We start from the raw sequence: 21949 nt of genomic DNA, 5'->3' as shown, positions 1-21949 counted from the left end.
TATAAGACCAATAAGCCAATAACGCTGACTGATTTTAAACCTGAACTGTGTGGTGCAGTAGAAGTATGAATAAAACATTTTATCTGGCTCTATTTTGATGAAGTATCCCTGGTTGATGAAATATCTCATTTTTTACTTCAAAAATGTACTATTTGACTTGACAAAATGTATTTGTATGGTTTTTACATAAAAAAAATACACTGAAAATCCCAAAATAAACTTTTATTAAAACAAAAACATTTAAAACAAAAACATTGCATCTTATAATAGTGTTGGGATGTAACTTATGTGAAGCGTGTGGTCTCAATGTTAAACTCTGCCATGGGGATGCCCCTGGATGCCACCTGGGGGGAAAACATTGCTGCCGGGTACACTATATAGGAGGTGCCAACCTGGGGGCATTGGCATCAGCAGAGCCATAGCTAGGGACATGTACTGTTACACTGTATATGGTTCTGGGCACCATTTTCTTCTTGAGGTGTGTGCTAAATAGCATATCTTAAATCTTTATATGTTTTTTTGTTTTTTATTTTATCCCTTTTTCTCCCCAGTTGTTACAGTCTTGTCCCATTGCTGCAACTCCCCTATGGACTCGGGAGAGGCGAAGGTCGAGAGCCATGCGTCCTCTGAAACACGACCCTGCCAAGCCGCACTGCTTCTTGACACGCTGCTTGCTTAACCCGGAAACCAGCCGCACCAATGTGTCGGAGGAAACACCGTCCAACTGGCGACCGAAGTCAGCTTGCAGGCACCCGGCCCGCCAGAAGGAGTTACTAGAGCGTGATGGGACAAGGAAATCCCGGCCTGCCAAACCCTCCCCTAACCCGGACGATGCTGAGCTAATTGTGCGCTGCCTCATGAGTCTCCCGGTCACGGCAGGCTGTGACAGCCTGGGATTGAACCCGGGGCTGTAATGATGCCTCAAGCACTGCAGTGCCTTAGACCGGTGTGCCACTTGGGAGGCCCTTGCGTTCTGTCTTTTCAATCATCTTCAAACCAATGTGATGGACAAGTTTGTGCTTTTCTAATAACCAATTTATGTGTTCTATTCATGTGCTTTTCTAATAATCAATTTCTGTGTTCATGCAAGTGACTGATTGAACAGTACGCCCAGAACCTTGTTTTGAGAAAGGGATATCTCAGTTTCAAGGTCTCAGCTTAGAGAGAAGAATCCTCGTGAGGTATTGGTCTGTCACATGCATGACCCAGTATTGGTCGGTCACATGAAGGAAGCAAACGTTAATGATGAATTAATGATGAATGATGAATAAGCTAAATCATGCAAATATAACTTGTCTGTATATAAGAGAACTAACGGGACTGCCCCGGGTAGAGCTCCTGATCGAGATGTTTACTTGGTGCATTGAGTTGGTTGGGACCTCTTCAGCACGCTGCTAATAAACAATTATTCATTTAAGATTGACTTCGAGTGTCCCTGTGTAGAATTTCCACGACACCAGCTACATGCAGCCTGTTCCAGGACAATTGATGAAAGCTTCTGAATAAGTAACGAGTGATCCACAGTGTAGAAGGCTTTAGACAGGTCAATAAAAAGGTCGCACAGTGTTTCTTCTTATCCAAACATATAAGAACAGAATTTAAAACCAAAGAAGTAGCAGAGATAGTGCTATGACCTGGTCTGAAACCTGACTGGTGTATATTTAGAATACATTTCGTAGTTAAAAATAATCTAAGTTGAGTATTTACCAAGGATTCTAGAATATTTGCTAGGTAAGAGTGTTTGGAAATAGAGCGATAATTATTTAGGTCACACGGGTCACCACCTTGGTGATGGGGGAATATACACGCCGCCTTCCAGACCCTGGGGATTGTACCAGAAATGATTATAAGGTTAAAAAATGTATTAAAGATTCTGCAATCAGAGGAGCAGAAAGCTGCAACAAGAAAGGATCAAGTAAATCAGCCCCAGTGGATTTGTTTTACATTAATCTTGCGCAAGTGATCTAGCACATCACAAGCAGAAAGCTGTTGAAATGGAAACAAAGACTCACTAGAAGTTGACGGAACTTCCATCGAGCCAACTAGAGGCTGGTAGAGGGGCAGGCAGTCGACTGGCTGACCAGGGTGAATTAAATCAACATTTCTTTCAAATAAAACATCTGCCGAGATAAGGGATGCTTTAAATCAGCATTTTATCAACATTTTCTCAGTAATTATGCCAGTCTGACAGAACTTGCTTAGGCATTAACGGTTTTCCAAAATTTTGACAGATCACCAGCATAGTCTGAGATCCACAGCTAGATTTAGCTTCTTGATTGAGGAAGTGCATCTACATGTACAGTGGGGGAAAAAAGTATTTAGTCAGCCACCAATTGTGCAAGTTCTCACATTGTAGGATTTTTAATGAATTTATTTGCAAATTATGGTGGAAAATAAGTATTTGGTCAATAACAAAAGTTTCTCAATACTTTGTTATATACCCTTTGTTGGCAATGACACAGGTCAAACGTTTTCTGTAAGTCTTCACAAGGTTTTCACACACTGTTGCTGGTATTTTGGCCCATTCCTCCATGCAGATCTCCTCTAGAGCAGTGATGTTTTGGGGCTGTCGCTGGGCAACACATACTTTCAACTCCCTCCAAAGATTTTCTATGGGGTTGAGATCTGGAGACTGGTTAGGCCACTCCAGGACCTTGAAATGCTTCTTACGAAGCCACTCCTTCGTTGCCCGGGCGGTGTGTTTGGGATCATTGTCATGCTGAAAGACCCAGCCACGTTTCATCTTCAATGCCCTTGCTGATGGAAGGAGGTTTTCACTCAAAATCTCACGATACATGGCCCCATTCATTCTTTCCTTTACACGGATCAGTCGTCCTGGTCCCTTTGCAGAAAAACTGCCCCAAAGCATGATGTTTCCACCCCCATGCTTCACAGTAGGTATGGTGTTCTTTGGATGCAACTCAGCATTCTTTGTCCTCCAAACACTACGAGTTGAGTTTTTACCAAAAATTTATATTTTGGTTTCATCTGACCATATGACATTATCCCAATCCTCTTCTGGATCATCCAAATGCACTCTAGCAAACTTCAGACGGGCATGGACATGTACTGACTTAAGCAGGGGGACACGTCTGGCACTGCATGATTTGAGTCCCTGGCGGTGTAGTGTGTTACTGATGGTAGGCTTTGTTACTTTGGTCCCAGCTCTCTGCAGGTCATTCACTAGGTCCCCCCTTGTGGTTCTGGAATTTTTGCTCACCGTTCTTGTGATCATTTTGACCCCACGGGGTGAGATCTTGCGTGGAGCCCCAGATCGAGGGAGATTATCAGTGGTCTTGTATGTCTTCAATTTCCTAATAATTGCTCCCACAGTTGATTTCTTCAAACCATGCTGCTTACCTATTGCAGATTCTGTCTTCCCAGCCTGGTGCAGGTCTACAATTTTGTTTCTGGTGTCCTTTGACAGCTCTTTGGTCTTGGCCATAGTAGAGTTTGGAGTGTGACTGTTTGAGGTTGTGGACAGGTGTCTTTTATACTGATAACAAGTTCAAACAGGTGCCATTAATACAGGTAACGAGTGGAGGACAGCGGAACCTCTTAAAGAAGAAGTTACAGGTCTGTGAGAGCCAGAAATCTTGCTTGTTTGTAGGTGACCAAATACTTATTTTCCACCATAATTTGCAAATAAATTCATAAAAAATCCTACAATGTGATTTTCTGTATTTTTTTTTCTCAATTTGTCTGTCATAGTTGACGTGTACCTATGATGAAAATTACAGGCCTCTCTCATCTTTTTAAGTGGGAGAACTTGCACAATTGGTGGCTGACTAAATACATTTTTCCCCACTGTATTTCTCAATTGCTTGAAAACCTGCCAATCAGCTACAGAGTCCATTTTTCTAGCCTAGGCCCAGGGCTGATTTCTCATCATAACATGATCTGAAAGTTCTATAGAGAACCAAAGTTTGTTATATTTTTTACTCAAAGGCATTTAAAGGGAGCGTGGTTGTCTGCCAGAGAGATAAAAATAGATAGAACAATTCTAGAGCTACTAGAGCTAATTCAGGGTCAGGCATGCAGCTGATAGAGGAAAAGTCAGAATAATACATATCATGATGAAAAGCATGTGGTGATAAAAAAAAAAAGATAAATGTGTATTTGGGCTCATGGTCACATCTATAACCAAAAGCAAAATTCTGGGGGATAGTGATATTTAGAGAACATAATGCCACAAGAGTTAATTTCACATATAGCCACCCATCCCCCCTTTTAACTGCCATAAATGTTATTAATGTCATTATTAATGTTATTCATGTCATTATTAATAGGTTTTACATAATATCATTATTATTTGTACAACTTGTATTTTGAATATTGATTTTGCTTGTATTTATGTGATAGGAACTATCTGTACATTCTATGTTGTGTTGGGACGCTTTTAGTGGTGACAAGTTCCAGACATCGCGGTAAAGTAGCGGCGGTAAAGTTTAGTACTCTGAAAGATAAGTTAAATTAACGACGTGTTTATTTACAAGTATTCTTGTTTCTAAGTGGACCCATTTCCCTCTCAGTTGTGTGCAGCCAGCGAGGTATGTTCATTATGTTAATTATTTGTCGCGCATATTTACGTGCAAGGTTTCTGTAACGTGAACGCCAACTTGTTTTTTGTGCATGTGTTGAAATGTATTTAAACAGTTCGACGGTGGATTGATGACGGTGGAGAATTTAGTAGAAGAATAAATCCATCAGTAACCAGAACAGCGGCGTTGTGTATTTCCTGGAGGGAGTGATAGTCGAACTCGAAGTCTGCGTGATCGTTTCCTGACCTGCTCTGCAAGACCGCTCGTCAAGACGGACTCACAGATAAGCCACTGTTCAGTGTTAAAGGACTCACACAAGTTCCTCCGTTTAGTTTTTCATGAAGACGTCCGTAAGTCAGACACTTAAGTTTGTGTTCTGAAAAGGTGACACAAGGATTGGAAAATATAAAGGACTTCAAAGGGCTGTGTGTAGCCAAGTAACATAATAGTGTGTAACAAGATATTAAGAGACATTAATGTAAGTGATTTAGCGATATTGATAATTCTTTATTTCATTGAATATAAGTCATTGATTTACTTAAGAAGAGGATTTATGTTTGTGCATTTAAGAAAGCTGTTATTTTGAGTGATTCTGCAACATTTCAAAATCTTTATAATGCCTGCCTTTATTCTGAAGGGTTAATTTCAAAGACAATAACTTAACTTGGCATATTCTATTCCCTTGAGTATTTCTTTTTGTAAAATGTTTGTTGTAAACTCTACTGTTTATTTAAGACAACTGTCTTGTGTACAGGTTACTTTCAAATAAGTTAATATGTCACATAGAAGTAAAGAGAGTCAGCGTAAAGGATCACTCGTAGAGCCAGTAGAAGAGACAGAGCAGACAGATGAGTCTAGCGTTGTACAAGAAGCAGTACAGTCTGAAGAGCCTCGACAGAATGGAAGAGCCCGTACATTAACGGAAAAGGGAAAAGAATTTCAGAAAGAAAAAACAAAATAACTACTAATTCGCTTTGACAGCATTTATGAACGCTGGAAAGTTTTAACTAAGGTGGCTAAGAAATCAGTTACAAAACAAGATCCAAGCAACATCCTACACGAACACAGCAGCACTATTCAAAGAGAGTTATCTGAACTGAATAATGTTTATGAAGAATATCGCAGGATTGACAGCCCAGCTCACGAGATGCGCCGCAAGCTGGATAAATGTATATCAGTCACCAAGATTGTTGTACACAACGCGCAATCTCAAATTCAAGGAACAAAGGAGGAACTGATTTGGCCGGATGCAAGCTCCGTATTCGCATCTACGATTTCCAGTGTGTCATCTCCAGACTTTAAGTCTTCTAAGGCCACTTCCATTCGCTCTAATGTATCCTCAGTTAAACGACAAGAAGCCGCTGCTGAGTATGCAGCCACAAAAGGCTGTGTTGAAGATTATGGCTGAGCAAGAGTGCCACCAAGAGAAACTCCAAAGACTTGAAGTTGAGGACAAGAAGATAGTTGCAGAGCAAGAAGTAGCTGCAGTAACTCGTCGTCTTCAAGGCGAAAGAGAAGAGACTGAACGTAAGATAGGAAAGGAGAGACAAGAAGCTTTGCTCTTAAAGAAACAGCAAGAAGAGAATGCTGCAAGGAAAAGATCTGTAGAAGACTTAAAAAGAGAGCTTGGACGTTTAGAGGAGATAAAAAGACTGAACGCGGCCAGAGCAAGGCTTCAAGTCTATGACGAAAATGAGTTGTATCCAGACCAAAGGCTTACTCCACATAAGTCTGAGCTGCCTACATTTGAGCAACCAATTGATCAGGTGAATCCTGTGTATCAGCACCCACAACCACTAAGGGATGTGGCTCCAAGAAGTGTGCTTCAAAACGACACAAGAGAGCTTGTGAAAGTCCTGGCTGAGGCTATATCAGCAAATAGGCTTCCCATTCCAGAGCCTACAATTTTTAGTGGGGATCCACTCAAGTTTAACCATTGGAAGTCTTCCTTTCAGACACTGATTGAGAGAAAAAATATTCCAGCTGCAGAGAAAATCTTCTTCCTTCAGAAATATGTGGGAGGAGCAGCTAAAGAAGCAGTAGAAGGTTATTTTCTGATCGATTCATATCATGCAGCATGGGACCTGCTCAAGGAACGTTATGGTGAGCCGTTTGTGATTGCCAAGGCCTTCCGAGACAAATTACATGCTTGGCCAAAATAGCTCCTAAGGAGAGTGCAGACTTAAGAAAATTTGTAGACTTTCTACGTAGTTGTGAATTCGCTATTGCTCACAATGAGAGTCTAAAGGTTCTTAATGATGATATTGAGAATCAAAAACTAGCTGCCAAACTACCCGACTGGTTAAGTAGCAGATGGAACCGAAGGGCCACACAATACCAACTGGAACACAGAAGGTTCCCAAGCTTTAACTATTTTGTGACATTCCTGTCGATGGAAGCTAGTATTGCGTGCAACCCTATAACATCCTACAACGCATTACGACAAAGTGAACCTGATAAAGCAAAGATCAAGAACCAAACTGTAGGTGCCAAGATCTTCACAACTAACATCAGTGAGAGAAACATAGTCACATGTGTGTTATGTAAGAAATTAGGACACAGTTTACACAAGTGCTTCAAATTCATTGAAAGGACAGTCGCCGAACGAGTCAAGTTCATTCAGAATGAAAGACTGTGCTTCGGATGTTTAAGTCCTGGCCATCAATCCAAGAGCTGCAGTAGCCGGATGGTCTGTGACACCTGCTCAAAACGTCATCCCACATGCCTACACGAAGATCGCTCAAAACAAGAACCAAAAGGGGAAACATCTAAAGACATACGTTATGGCAAGGAAAGAAAGCTACTGTCAACACAAGAGGTTATCAAGGAAACCACATCCAACAGAGTTGTGCAAGATGGCAATACTACACAGACTTCAGCGATAGTACCTGTCTATGTGTCAACGCAAAGTGATTCAAGTAAGGAAGTTCTTGTCTATGCTCTGCTAGATTCACAAAGTGATTCTTCCTTCATTCTTGAGGAAGTAGCAAACATTCTAGATACGAACACGGAACAAGTGAAGCTGAAACTATCTACAATGTCGTCAAAAAGGACAATTGTACCCTGTAAAAGACTCAAATACCTACAAATAAGAGGTCTATTCTCCTCTAAGAAGATCACAGTGCCAACAACGTACACTCGTGAATTTATCCCTGCCAATCGGACACACATTCCAACTTCAGAGACCGCTAAAGCATGGCCTCATTTGGAGCATCTTGCAGAACACATTGCACCGCCAAAGGAATGTGAAATTGGTCTGCTAATCGGATACAATTGCCCACAAGCGCTAATGCCTAGAGAAGTCGTATGTGGAGAAGAAAACGAACCCTTTGCTCAGAGAACTGATCTAGGTTGGAGCATAGTGAGTTATGGTGACCCACAAGAGCACTACAGTGATGCAATTGGAGTAAGTCACCGCATCATTGTAAGGAAAGTGACACCCGAACCCAAACCAACAATCAAGCTCAAAGGTGAAGTTCACTATGTTTGCAAGACTCAGATCAAGGAAATGATCAGTCCAAATGATGTAATTAAGGTACTAGAATCTGATTTCAGTGAAAGAGTTGAAGAAGATGCAACCGTCTCTCAGGAAGATCTCCACTTCTTGACTAAGCTGAGAGATGAAATCAAACACAAACAAGATGGTCATTATGAAATGCCCTTACCTTTCAAACAAGACAGACCAAATCTACCCAATAATAAGTCATGTTCTGTTCAGCGTCTAAGAGGCTTGGAACGAAGGCTCAAGGGAGACCAGAAATACTGCTCAGACTACATGAACTTCATGAAAGATATCATTGCTCGTGGTGATGCTGAGAAGGTTCCCGAAAAGGAACTCAACAATCATCCAGCCTGGTATATTCCCCACCACGGGGTATACCACCCTCAAAAGCCTGGGAAGATACGCGTCGTCTTCGATTGCTCAGCAAGATTCCAAGACACGTCATTGAATGACCACCTTCTTACTGGGCCAGAGCTCACAAATACCTTGGTGGGAGTTCTCTGCAGGTTTCGCAAGGGCCCAATTGCTATTATGTGTGATGTGGAGCGAATGTTCCATCAGTTCCATGTAAGACCGGAAGACCAAGACTACCTGAGGTTCTTATGGTGGGAGAATGGTGACCTGATGTCTCCGCCATCAACTTTCCGGATGAAAGTCCATCTGTTTGGGGCAGCCTCCTCACCCGGCTGTGCCAATTTTGGTCTCAAACATCTAGCCGCTAAAGGTCAGGATCAATTTAACCAAAACGCTGTTAAATTCATCCAAAGGAATTTTTATGTTGACGATGGACTGGTGAGTGTAACGTCTGATGCTGAGGCAATTCAACTCATCAAGGAAGCAAGAGGTCTTTGCAGCACAGGCAAGCTAAGACTACATAAGTTCGTCTCCAACAGCAAGCATGTATTGAAATCAATACCAAAGGAAGAGTGCGCTGAAAGTGTCAAAAACCTTGATATGGCTTTGGGAGAGCCACTCATGGAAAGAGCTCTCGGAGTGCAATGGTGCGTGTCCTCTGATGACTTTCAGCTCAGAGTTACAGTCAAGGAACACCCGTTGACCAGAAGAGGAGTCCTATCAACAGTAGCTTCCATCTACGACCCATTGGGGTTCGTAGCCCCATTCATTCTCCTAGGAAAGCAGATATTGCAACAACTGTGTCGAGACAAGGCCGGTTGGGATGAACCACTCTCAGAGGAGCTCAAGACACAGTGGGAATCTTGGCTACAAGATCTACAAAACTTGTCTAATGTAAGGATCAGAAGGTGCTATATTCCAGCAAACTTCATAGATGTCAAACAGTACGAGCTTCACCACTTCTCATATGCCAGCGTCACAGGCTATGGGGAGTGTACTTATCTCAGAACAATCAACACCAATGGGGATGTCCATTGTTCGTTAGTCATGGGGAAAGCACGTGTTGCCCCCACCAAAGTGACCACAATACCACGCCTTGAGTTATCTGCAGCAGTGGTAGCAGCAAGGACAAGTGTTGTGCTCAGAAAGGAGCTCGAAATAGATGGTCTTCAAGAACATTTTTGGACAGACTCAAAGGTTGTCCTTGGATATATAAACAATGATGCAAGACGATTCCACGTCTTTGTGGCTAACAGAATCCAAAGAATCAAGTCCACTACAGATTCAAAGCAATGGCGATTTGTACGTTCTGAAGATAATCCTGCGGATCATGCTTCAAGAGGCCTAAAGGCAGATCAGCTTGTAGCTTCAACTTGGTTTAATGGGCCAGATTTTCTGTGGAAAAGAGAGCTGCCCATAGAAGACGTCAAAGTAAGTGAGGTCATTGACAATGATCCAGAACTTCGATAGGCCCAGGTGCTCAACACAAAAGCAAAAGAGGACAGGACATTGTTAGACCGCCTGACAAGGTTTTCTGACTGGAAAAGAGCCGTCAAAGCTATTGCTCGTCTTAAGCGCCATGCTAAGCAAATCAAGGGTCTCAAACTTAAAACAAATGAAGCCACAAGTGTTGAGAAAAGACAGGAAGCAGAGCTTTTCATCATCAAATTGGTTCAAACGGAAGTATTCAGCACTGAAATCAATGGAGATTAGCAAGAGTAGCACAGGTGTACCCTAGCACTGATGGAAGAGTCAGAAAGGTAAAACTGTTAATTAGTGACTCAACCTTAGATAACCAGGGAAAACGCACTACAAAGCCAGTCTATCTTGACAGGCCTGTATACAAGACAGTTTTACTGCTTGAAGCAGAATGAATGTTATGGTTATTTTGTGAGGTGAAATCCCAAAGGATGTGATTTGGTGGGAGTTTAACTGCCATAAATGTTATTCATGTCATTATTAATGTTATTCATGTCATTATTAATAGGTTTTACATAATATCATTATTATTTGTACAACTTGTATTTTGAATATTGATTTTGCTTGTATTTATGTGATAGGAACTATCTGTACATTCTATGTTGTGTTGGGATGCTTTTAGTGGTGACAAGTTCCAGACATCGCGGTAAAGTAGTGGCGGTAAAGTTTAGTACTCTGAAAGATAAGTTAAATTAACGACGTGTTTATTTACAAGTATTCTTGTTTCTAAGTGGACCCATTTCCCTCTCAGTTGTGTGCAGCCAGCGAGGTATGTTCATTATGTTAATTATTTGTTGCGCATATTTACGTGCAAGGTTTCTGTAACGTGAACGCCAACTTGTTTTTTGTGCATGTGTTGAAATGTATTTAAACAGTTCGACGGTGGATTGATGACGGTGGAGAATTTAGTAGAAGAATAAATCCATCAGTAACCAGAACAGCGGCGTCGTGTATTTCCTGGAGGGAGTGAAACCCCTTTTTCAATCTGTTACACCTTAAGATGTTGTAATCAGCAATGTCAATGTCCTTATTCGGGATCGAGCCATTTAGCCAAGTCTCTGCGAAAACCAAAATATCCAGACTTGTGTCATGCACCCAGATATCAAGAAGGTCCATCTTTGACATCAAACTTCACACGTTAATATGTAACAGCCCAAGCCCTCTAGGCGATTTGAAAACAGTGGGGATATCCATATTTGTGGTATTTAAAATAATAGCACAGTGGGCTTCCCAATGTACAGTAAGAGAGCTAAGAGTTGAATTCAACTTTATGGTCACAAGATTATTACTGACAATACCCCTGGGAATATGTTTACCTCTAGCAGTACGATAACGCTGTGACATAGTTGTCACGACTTCCGCCGAAGTTGGTGCCTCTCCTTGTGCGGGCGGCTATCGGCGGTCGTCGTCACCGGCTTTCTAGCTGCCACCGATCTACGTTACTGTTTTCCATTTGTTTTGTCTTGTTTGTACACTCCTGGTTCCCATTGTATGATGATTATTTCCCTATTTAACCCTCTGGTTCCCACATGGTTTTGTGCGTGTTTGTTCGTTGTGTTGTGTCATACGCTTTTGTGAGCTGGTGTGTTTTCCCTGCGTGGAAACTAGTGTTTGTTTTTCAGAGTAAAGTACGTTGTGTACTCAGTTCTGTGTCCTGCGCCTGACTCCATCCTACCGCTGCACATTTGACACCCTGACAGAAACACGCACCTAATATGGAGTCAGCAGGTGCAGCCAGTCCTCCGGTACCCGTGGAGGAGCGCGTCCAGCAGCACGCAACGATGCTCCAGAATCTGGACACTGCGATGGATCGCGTGTTGCAGACCATGGAGCGATGGGAGAGAGGGGATTTTCCCACAACCCCAGCAACTTCAGGTCAACCCACACCGATGTCCACCCCTCCGTCACCTGGACCCAGTGGGATTCGGCTCTCGCTCCCGAGGGCATATGATGGGACGGCTGCCGGGTGCCAGGGGTTCCTGCTCCAGGTGGAGCTCTACATGGCGACCATCCACCCGGCTCCCTCGGGATACGAGAGCGTGTCCGCCCTCATCTCCTGTCTGTCTGGGAGAGCGCTTGAGTGGGCCAACGCCGAATGGGGAGGAATAGACGCAGCGTTGGTTTGCTATGAGGATTTCACCCGCCGCTTCCGGGTGGTTTTCGATCATCCACCGGAGGGGAGAGTGGCGGGAGAACGCTTGTTCCACCTCAGACAGGGGAAGAGGAGTGCACAGGACTTCGCACTGGACTTCCGGACCTTGGCGGCCAGCGCGGGATGGAATGAGAGGGCCCTGATCGACCATTACCGGTGTAGTCTACGTGAGGACTTTCGTTGGGAGCTGGCATGCAGGGACACCACCCTTACCCTCGACCAGCTGGTGGATCTATCTATACGGCTGGATAACCTGTTGGCCACCCGCAGACGTCCGGATCAGGGTCCGTCCCTTCCATCGCCCAGCACCTCCGACCCTACCCCTATGGAGCTCAGAGGTGCTGCTCCTAGGGTGACCGGAGGGGGGGCCGGTTCCTGCACCAAGTGTGGCCGCAGAGGGCACACTGCTGGTCGGTGCTGGAGAGGTTCCCCAGGGAGTCGAGGCAGCAGGCAGGGCACTGGTGGATCATCCCAGGTGAGTAGGCACCTGACTTACCCAGAGCTCCCTGTTGCGCACATGTATGTTTGTATAGAATTTCCTGAGTTTTCCCCGCATTCCCAGCATAAGGCGCTAGTCGATTCAGGCGCAGCTGGGAACTTTATTGACAGTTCATTTGCACGTAGATTAGGGATCCCTATTGTTCCTGTTGATGTGCCCTTCCCTGTACATGCCTTAGATAGTCATCCTTTAGGGTCGGGCCTGATTAGGGAGGTCACAGCTCCACTATGGATGAAAACGCAGAAGGGTCATGAGGAGAGAATTAGTCTCTTCCTGATCGATTCTCCTGTGTTTCCTGTGGTGTTGGGGCTTCCGTGGTTGGCCTCTCATGACCCCACTATTTCGTGGCAACAGAGGGCTCTCAAGGGACGGTCACATCAGTGCTCAGGGAGGTGTGTAGGTGTTTCCATAGGTGCAACTACGGTGGAGAGTCCAAACCAGGTCTCCACTACGCACATTCCCCCCGAATATGCCGATTTGGCTCTCGCCTTCTGTAAAAAGAAGGCGACTCAACTACCACTCCATCGACAGGGCGATTGTGCAATAAATCTCCAGGAAGGCGCAGCACTTCCCAGGAGTCACGTGTATCCTCTGTCTCCGAATCTCTGGGACAGGGATACATTCGGCCTTCACTTCACTGCCTCCTCGAGTTTATTTTTTGTGAAGAAGAAGGATGGAGGTTTACGCCGGTGCATTGACTATCGTGGGCTAAATCAGATCACTGTGAAGTACAGTTACCCACTGCCTCTCATAGCCAGTGTGACAGAGTCATTGCACGGGACGCGCTTCTTCACCAAATTGGATCTCAGGAGCGCTTACAACCTGGTGCGTATCCAGGAGGGGGATGAGTGGAAGACGGCATTTAGTTCCACCTCTGGGCACTATGAGTACCTCATCATGCCGTACGGGTTGATGAATGCTCCATCAGTCTTCCAATCCTTCGTAGACGAGATTTTCAGGGACCTGCACGGGCAGGGTGTAGTGGTGTATATAGATGACATTCTAATATACTCCGCTACATGCACCGAGCATGTGTCCCTGGTGCGCAAGATGCTTGGTCGACTGTTGGAGCATGACCTGTACGTCAAGGCGGAGAAATGTCTGTTCTTCCAACAGTCCGTCTCCTTCCTAGGGTACCGCCTGTCCGCGTCAGGGGTGGAGATGGAGAATGACCGCATTTCAGCCGTGCGTAATTGGCCGACTCCAACCACGGTAAAGGAGGTGCAGCGGTTCTTAGGGTTTTCCAACTACTACCGGAGGTTTATCCGGGGCTTTGGTCAGGTAGTGGCTCCCATTACCTTCTTGCTGAAGGGGGGACTGGTGTGACTGCAGTGGTCAGCTGGGGTGGACAGGGCTTTTGGTCACCTGAAGGCTCTGTTTACCTCGGCTCTCGTGCTGGCTCATCCTGATCCCTCCTTGGCATTCATAGTAGAGGTGGACACGTCCGAGGCTGGGATAGGAGCTGTGCTGCCTGAGCGCTCGGGTACGCCACCAAAGCTCCGCCCCTGTGCTTTCTTTCCGAAGAAGCTCAGCCCGGCGGAGCGAAACTATGATGTGGGGACCGGGAGCTGTTAGCTGTTGTCAGGGCTCTGAAGGCGTGGAGGCATTGGATTGAGGGGGCTAAACACCCTTTCCTCATTTGGACTGACCACCGCAATCTGGAGTACATCCGGGCGGCGAGGAGACTGAACCCTCGCCAGGCAAGGTGGACCATATTTTTCACCCGTTTTGTTTTCACCCTATCCTACAGACCAGGTTCCCAGAATGCTAAGGCAGACGCACTGTCCCGGATGTATGACACAGAGGAGCGGTCCACGGATCCCACTCCCATACTTCCGGCTTCTTGCTTGGTGGCACCGGTGGTATGGGAGGTTGACACGGACATCGAGCGGGCGCTACGTACGGAGCCCACTCCCACCCAGTGTCCAGTTGGGCGTCTGTAAATTCCGGTTGATGTCCGCGATCGATTGATCTGTTGGGCCCACACGTCACCCCCCTCTGGTCATCCTGGCATCGGTCGGACAGTGCGCTGTCTTAGTGGGAAGTACTGGTGACCCACTTTAGCTAAGGACGTGAGGATATATGTTTCCTCCTGCTCGGTGTGCGCCCAGTGCAAGGCACCTAGACACCTGCCCAGAGGGAAATTACAACTCCTACCCGTTCCACAACGGCCGTGGTCACACCTATCGGTGGACTTCATGACGGATCTTCCTCCGTCACAAGGTAACACCACGTTCCTGGTCGTTGTGGATCAGTTTTCTAAGTCCTGCCGTCTCCTTCCTTTGCCCGGTCTCCCTACGGCCCTACAGACTGCGGAGGCTCTGTTTACCCACGTCTTCCGGCACTACGGGGTGCCTGAGGATATAGTGTCTGATCGGGGTCCCCAGTTCACATCGAGGGTCTGGAGGGCGTTCATGGAACGTCTGGGGGTCTCGGTCAGTTTTCACCCCGAGAGTAATGGGCAGGTGGAGAGAGTTAACCAGGATGTGGGTAGGTTTCTGCGGTCCTATTGCCAGGATCGGCCGGGTGAGTGGGCGGCTTTCATCCCCTGGGCAGAGATGGCCCAAAACCCCCTCCGGTTCTGGCACCGTGGCATCAGAGCCAGATCGAGGCACCTGCGGTGGATGAATGGTTTAGGCGCTCGGAGGAGACCTGGGACGCTGCCCATGTGCGCCTGCAACGGGCCATCAGGCGACAGAAGGCGAGCGCCGACCGCCACCGCAGTGAGGCCCCGGTGTCCGCACCGGGGGACCGGGACTGGCTCTCGACCCGAAACCTGCCCCTCCGCCTGCCCTGCCAGAAGCTGGGTCCGCGGTTTGTGGGGCCATTTAAAGTCCTGGTGAGACTGAACGAGGTATGTTATAGGTTACAGCTCCCCCCTGATTACCGTATTAACCCCTCGTTCCATGTGTCTCTCCTCAGGCCGATGGTAGCAGGTCCGCTCCAGCAGTCTGAGGTGCGGGAGGTGGGCCCCGGCGTACACTGTACGAGCCATCATGGACTCAAGACGTCGGGCGAGGGGCCTTCAGTACCTCGTGGAGTGGGAGGGGTACGGTCCGGAGGAAAGTTGCTGGGTGCCGGTGGAGGACATCGTGGGGTCTTCCTTACTGCAGGAATTTCACCGTCTCCACCGAGGCCGGCGTCGGCACGCTGCTGGAGCCGTGTGTCAAGGGGGGGTACTGTCACGACTTCCGCCGAAGTTGGTGCCTCTCCTTGTGCGGGCGGCTATCGGTGGTCGTCGTCACCGGCTTTCTAGCTGTCACCGATCTACGTTTCTGTTTTCCATTTGTTTTGTCTTGTTTGTACACACCTGGATCCCATTGTATGATGATTATTTCCCTATTTAACCCTCTGGTTCCCACATGGTTTTGTGCGTGTTTGTTCGTTGTGTTGTATCATACGCTTTTGTGAGCTGGTGTGTTTTCCCTGCATGGAAATTAGTGTTTGTTTTTCAGAGTAAAGTACGTTGTCTACTCAGTTCTGTGTCCTGCGCCTGACTCCGTCCTACCGCTGCACATTTGACACCCTGACAATAGGGGGAATGGGATGAGTTACCCGAGCAGGGGTTGGGCTGTTTTTGAGTCAATGTTTTGTGTTGGCCGAGAGAACTTATGCCCCTTTCATAATTGGACGCAAGCCATCCTTCTTGTAAAACTGGGGCCTCTCCCAAAAGTGCTCAAAATGGTCAATGTACTCCAAATCTATCGGGGAACAGTAGTATTTAAGACAGTGGTGTGGCCAGAGGAGACAACTAAAGCATTCCATTCCGTGACCCATTGTTGGTAGAGGCCCGGAAATGAGAACCTGCTCGCCTGTCTCCTTTAGCCTGCCTATGAGCCCTCTGAAGTAATCTTTTAATTGCTCCGATTTATGAAGATTGATGTCGTTTGTACTAACATGAATGACTACTGTGTGAACATTCGGGTGCTTCTCCATCACAGCATGGTCCTGGTGATCTATGTCACAAACATGGGCTCCAGGGAAGCAGTGGGTCCTTGCTTCCGCGACCACCACATCCCTAACTGTGGAGCTCCCTTTAACAACCACCACTGGCCCCCATAGCCTTGCCTAGCTCACTCACAGCCCTGCCCAGTCCAGCACAACCCAGCCCAGCCCTCTCACCAGCCCGACTAGCCCTCTCCCAGCCCTCTCACCGGCCCGCCTAGCCCTCTCCCAGGCCAGCCCTCTACAGGCCCACCTAGCCCTCTCTTAGCCCAGCCCAGCCTAGTACAGGAAAACCCAGCCCAGCCCTCTCACAGTGGATCTTGAGGACATGTCTGGAACCGGCCTGGCAGTGCAGATCGTCTATGACCTAGGCGATGACTACCCCAGACCGGCCCTGCTTCCTTAGCCGGGCCTCACACTCTGCAATGGCCAGGTGGGCTGGGTTGGGCCCCTTACTCAGCATGTGTTCTCGTCGGTAGAGGTAGAACTTCCACACCTGGGATGGGCTCCGAAAGAAGGCCTCAGGGGTGGCTAGGTCCTGGGGACAGAGATAAACAGGGACATGGATGGGGGAGGTTAAGGTTAGAGGTCAGAGTTCACAGGGCAAGGAGGTAGAAGTCGCATTCCCCTGCTCAAACTTTGCATGTATCAACCAATGGTTGCATGCCATGTCATCGACTGTGCCTTGATTGCTATAACATACAGTGGGGAGAACATACAGTATTTGATACACTGCGGATTTTGCAGGTTTTCCTACTTACAAAGCATGTAGAGGTCTGTAATTTTTATCATAGGTACACTTCAACTGTGAGATACGGAATCTAAAAAACAAAAATCCAGAAAATCACATTGTATGATTTTTAAGTAATGAATTTGCATTTTATTGCATGACATAAGTATTTGATACATCAGAAAAGCAGAACTTAATATTTGGTACAGAAACCTTTGTTTGCAATTACAGAGATCATACGTTTCCTGTAGGTCTTGACCAGGTTTGCACACACTGCAGCAGGGATTTTGGCCCACTCCTCCATACAGACCTTCTCCAGATCCTTCAGGTTTCGGGGCTGTCGCTGGACAATACGGACTTTCAGCTCCCTCCAAAGATTTTCTATTAGGTTCAGGTCTGGAGACTGGCTAGGCCACTCCAGGACCTTGAGATGCTTCTTACGGAGCCACTCCTTAGTTGCCCTGGCTGTGTGTTTCGGGTCGTTGTCATGCTGGAAGACCCAGCCACGACCATCTTCAATGCTCTTACTGAGGGAAGGAGGTTGTTGGCCAAGATCTCGCAATACATGGCCCCATCCATCCTCCCCTCAATACGGTGCCGTCGTCCTGTCCCCTTTGCAGAAAAGCATCCCCAAAGAATGATGTTTCCACCTCCATTCTTCACGGTTGGGATGGTGTTCTTGGGGTTGTACTCATCCTTCTTCTTCCTCCAAACACGGCGAGTGGAGTTTAGACCAAAAAGCTCTATTGTTGTCTCATCAGACCACATGACCTTCTCCCATTCCTCCTCTGGATCATCCAGATGGTCATTGGCAAACTTCAGACGGGCCTGGACATGCGCTGGCTTGAGCAGGGGGACCTTGCGTGCGCTGCAGGATTTTAATCCATGATGGCGTAGTGTGTTACTAATGGTTTTCTTTGAGACTGTGGTCCCAGATCCCTTCAGGCCATTGACCAGGTCCTGCCGTGTAGTTCTGGGCTGATCCCTCACCTTCCTCATGATCATTGATGCCCCACGAGGTGAGATCTTGCATGGAGCCCCAGACTGAGGGTGATTGACCGTCATCTTGAACTTCTTCCATTTTCTAATAATTGCGCCAACAGTTGTTGCCTTCTCACCAAGCTGCTTGCCTTTTGTCCTGTAGCCCATCCCAGCCTTGTGCAGGTCTACAATTTTATCCCTGATGTCCTTACACAGCTCTCTGGTCTTGGCCATTGTGGAGAGGTTGGAGTCTGTTTGATTGAGTGTGTGGACAGGTGTCTTTTATACAGGTAACGAGTTCAAACAGGTGCAGTTACTACAGGTAATGAGTGGAGAACAGGAGGGCTTCTTAAAGAAAAACTAACAGGTCTGTGAGAGCCGGAATTCTTACTGGTTGGTAGGTGATCAAATACTTATGTCATGCAATAAAATGCAAATTAATTACTTAAAAATCATACAATGTGATTTTCTGGATTTTTGTTTTAGATTCTGGCTCTCACAGTTGAAGTGTACCTATGATAAAAATTACAGACCTCTACATGCTTTGTAAGTAGGAAAACCTGCAAAATTGGCAGTGTATCAAATACTTGTTCTCCCCACTGTATGATGTGATTAGCTGATACTTAAAATAACTATCCAGACATTGTAAGATCTGGCAGGCGTCAGCAATGCCTGGGCAGAGGAACGCGCCCAGAGTCTAAGGGGTCAGGATGGAGAGGGATGGGTTAAGTCCACAGTGTTAGGGGCAGGCTGGGTGAGACTAAGTAGGTAGGTAAAGAGCAGGTGGGAGGACTGGGTTACAGTTAGACCGGCAGGGCACGTTGAGTTGTAGCTTTAAGGAGGAGATCGCAGAAAAAAAGGGGGAAAATAAACATGACATTTTTTCATATTTAACAGAGTGTGAACAAACTCCCGTAAATAAACACTTGGGGGCACTCAATCAAGCAGGATGGAACAATCACAACCCGAAGGTTTGCGTTTTGTTTTGATTCTCTCTCTCTCCCTCAAAGTAAATCTCTACTGAGACTGTCCGACTTAGATTAACTGATACTGGCTCCAGCTCCTTGGCACTGCACACAGTAACCGTGGTTACGCAAGTAACACCCCACCCTCCTCCCCCTTCTCACTCTTGTTGTCAAGATAAATCTGTTGATAGGGCACAGAGACATATTATGTGAAGAAACAGACAGACCCCTCTTACCACAATGACCCTGGATCCACCCTGACACTGAGATCAAAGACTCAACTTTGACACAACAACAAGATGGAAAATATTACCTATTTAGCGACACATTCACACACACACACCCGTGCAGTGTGTTAATTCTACAATTTCATACAGTACATGTCATACAGTGTATGGAGGTTTATGTAGATATGAGAGAGAGAGAGAGAGAGAGAGAGAGAGAGAGAGAGAGAGAGAGAGAGAGAGAGAGAGAGAGAGAGAGAGAGAGAGAGAGAGAGAGAGAGAGAGAGTGAAAGAGGGAGAGAGGAAGATAGAGAAAGTATATCTGTAGCATTGTGTAATCATCTGTGTGTACATTAGCATAAAAAGCATGACTGTGAAATGAATGCCTGTAGGTCTATGTATGTGTGTTTTACATTACCTGAGATTGCCATTTCCTCCAGTAGCCCGCAGCACCCCTGAAGGTAGGAACTCCACTCTCTGCACTCACACCTGCTCCAGTAATGATGCTATGTGCCTGGCTTTAAAGAAGACCTTTCGAAATTCAGACATATCTACAGAAGAGAAAAAATAATAAATCAAGAGACATTATATTATTACAGTAGTCCCATCTAGCTCAGTTGGTAGAGCATGGCACTTGCAACAACAGGGTTGTGGGTTCGATTCCAACGGGGGACAAGTATGAAAATATATGCACTCACTACTGTAAGTCGCTCTGGATAAGAGCGTCTGCTAAATGACTGAAATGTAAAATTATGGCTCTTTCAGCACCAACCTATTATTCAACAATAGAAAGTCAAGCCAAGGTCTGGAAAGGCACATGCAGGTATGAGAGGAGGACATTGTGTTGCATGTGGCAGTACCTAACCTGAACTGGCCAACTCTACCAAAGGTCAATGAATCACTGGAGAAGTCACGCTGCGAGGACCAAGTCCAATGTCGAACAATCATTGTCGCTTCACCTTTCAGTGTGGAAACAACGTTGATTCAACCAATGTGCGCCTGCCCAGTGGGAGTCTACCCAAAATGTTTTAAAAGTTCTGAATCTGAATGAGCAAATTCGTTCAAATCAGCTGTGGCTCTAAAATTTAAAATGTGTATAAAACATTTCAACACAGCTTTTAATAAAAATTAAAATAATTTCCTCAACGATACATTTCTAAAACTCTGAAAACAGTGATGTGATGAGCCATCAAGTCAGGATAAAATTGACATGGAGGTAAAGAAGTTGTGCATTACATTTTAGTAGACGCTCTTATCCAGAGCGATCAAGGTTAAGTGCCTTGCTCAAAGGAATATCGACAGATTTTTCACCTAGTCGGTTGGGGGATTAGAACCAACGACCTTTCGGTTAATGGCACAACGCTCTTAACCACTAAGCTACCGATCATTACATTGAATAGCCTATGTTCAGAATATTTTGAGTTCATACATAACATTTATAACACGTCCATACTGAACCAGTAGAGTTAACAGATGGCGAAGCAGAGTTTGTTTACTTTTCTTACAGTAATTAGTTTGAAAAACCGTAAAGACTCCCTTGCTGTCGCAAAGCATTGACGTTTGCTCCAAAATCTGGTCATGGCTAGAAGGGATCCAGATTTTGTCAAATTAACTTCAAAGGTTGTTGTTTTTTGTATTTTAGCTCACCCTAAACCTTTTCCTAACCTTAACCTGCTACGTTAATTTTCCTATGCTGCTGCATAAATTATCCTATAAGAAATGTCAAATCTGACGTTAATTTGACAAAAACTGGAACCTTTCTAGCCAAACCCCAAAATCCACTGGGGTAAAATATGTAATCTAGTTTATACTGCACTCTGGTGGTGTTAAAACATTGCATTTCCTCTCTCCTGACCTCACACTTGTGATGCTTTCTTTCTTTCTTTTTTTCTTTCCACTTTGCTGATACGTCCATAAAGGACCCTATATTTCTAATTTCATTCCACAAGATGGCGTTGGATAGGCTATTTTGAAAATGTATCACCGAATGTATCACACAATTTACAGTTGTGTCTTTTGGTTTGTCATAGCTTACATAAATGAAGGAAAATAATGTTAATGTTCTCATAATGTTAGCTTTTATAGGCAGTCATATGTAAGTTCAATAACCTCGAATAAATCCACTGACTGGTCTGATGTTTCCATTTATTCGATTTTTCCCCCCCTCTGATATTCCATTCTCATTCTGCTGTAGGGGTATTAAGGAGCTCTGTAATAGCAGCTCCTTCTCCTGTTCTACCCTTTCTATTTATTTCTCTCCCCATCAATACCTCCCGGTGATCGGCCGTGGCTCTGTGTCTGTCCCAACCAGCCAGTCGTCACTGGACGCTGCTCAAATTGATGGCGGCTTCTCCGGAAGACCATATAGACCGCCGGCCGATCAGGAGAGTCCGGTCCAAGAGCGATACCCCATACCTCGCGGAGGCCAGAGTCTCCTTCAACCTGCACACAGGTAGGTTTCTTCTCACGTGTGGCCATTGATTCTCAGAGCGTTAGCTGCAATGTAGGCTATAATGCAACTGCACCAAACCTAACTATTGTAAACGAACGGTTTTGTAACATAGAATTATATGTTAT

General features: G+C 45.8%; 1 pseudogene across 1 annotated transcript in view; it reads right to left on the bottom strand.

Annotated features, from left to right (window-relative positions):
- Positions 1 to 284: 284 nt before the first annotated feature.
- The window catches only part of LOC311098891 (NAD-dependent protein deacylase sirtuin-5, mitochondrial-like), a 54053-nt pseudogene continuing 32388 nt past the window's right edge, over positions 285 to 21949 (bottom strand). The window contains exons 2-4 of the transcript in view: positions 19791 to 19923; positions 16852 to 17010; positions 285 to 392 (exon numbers count right to left, since the gene is read on the bottom strand). The product of the transcript in view is annotated as an NAD-dependent protein deacylase sirtuin-5, mitochondrial-like (transcript). The remainder of the gene's footprint in view (positions 393 to 16851; positions 17011 to 19790; positions 19924 to 21949) is intronic.

This window comes from Coregonus lavaretus (genome assembly GCF_964263955.1).
Source record: "Coregonus lavaretus genome assembly, chromosome: 23".
NCBI lineage: Eukaryota > Metazoa > Chordata > Actinopteri > Salmoniformes > Salmonidae > Coregonus > Coregonus lavaretus.
Note: the sequence above shows the minus strand (reverse complement) of the source record. Positions and strands in the feature narration are given on the sequence as shown.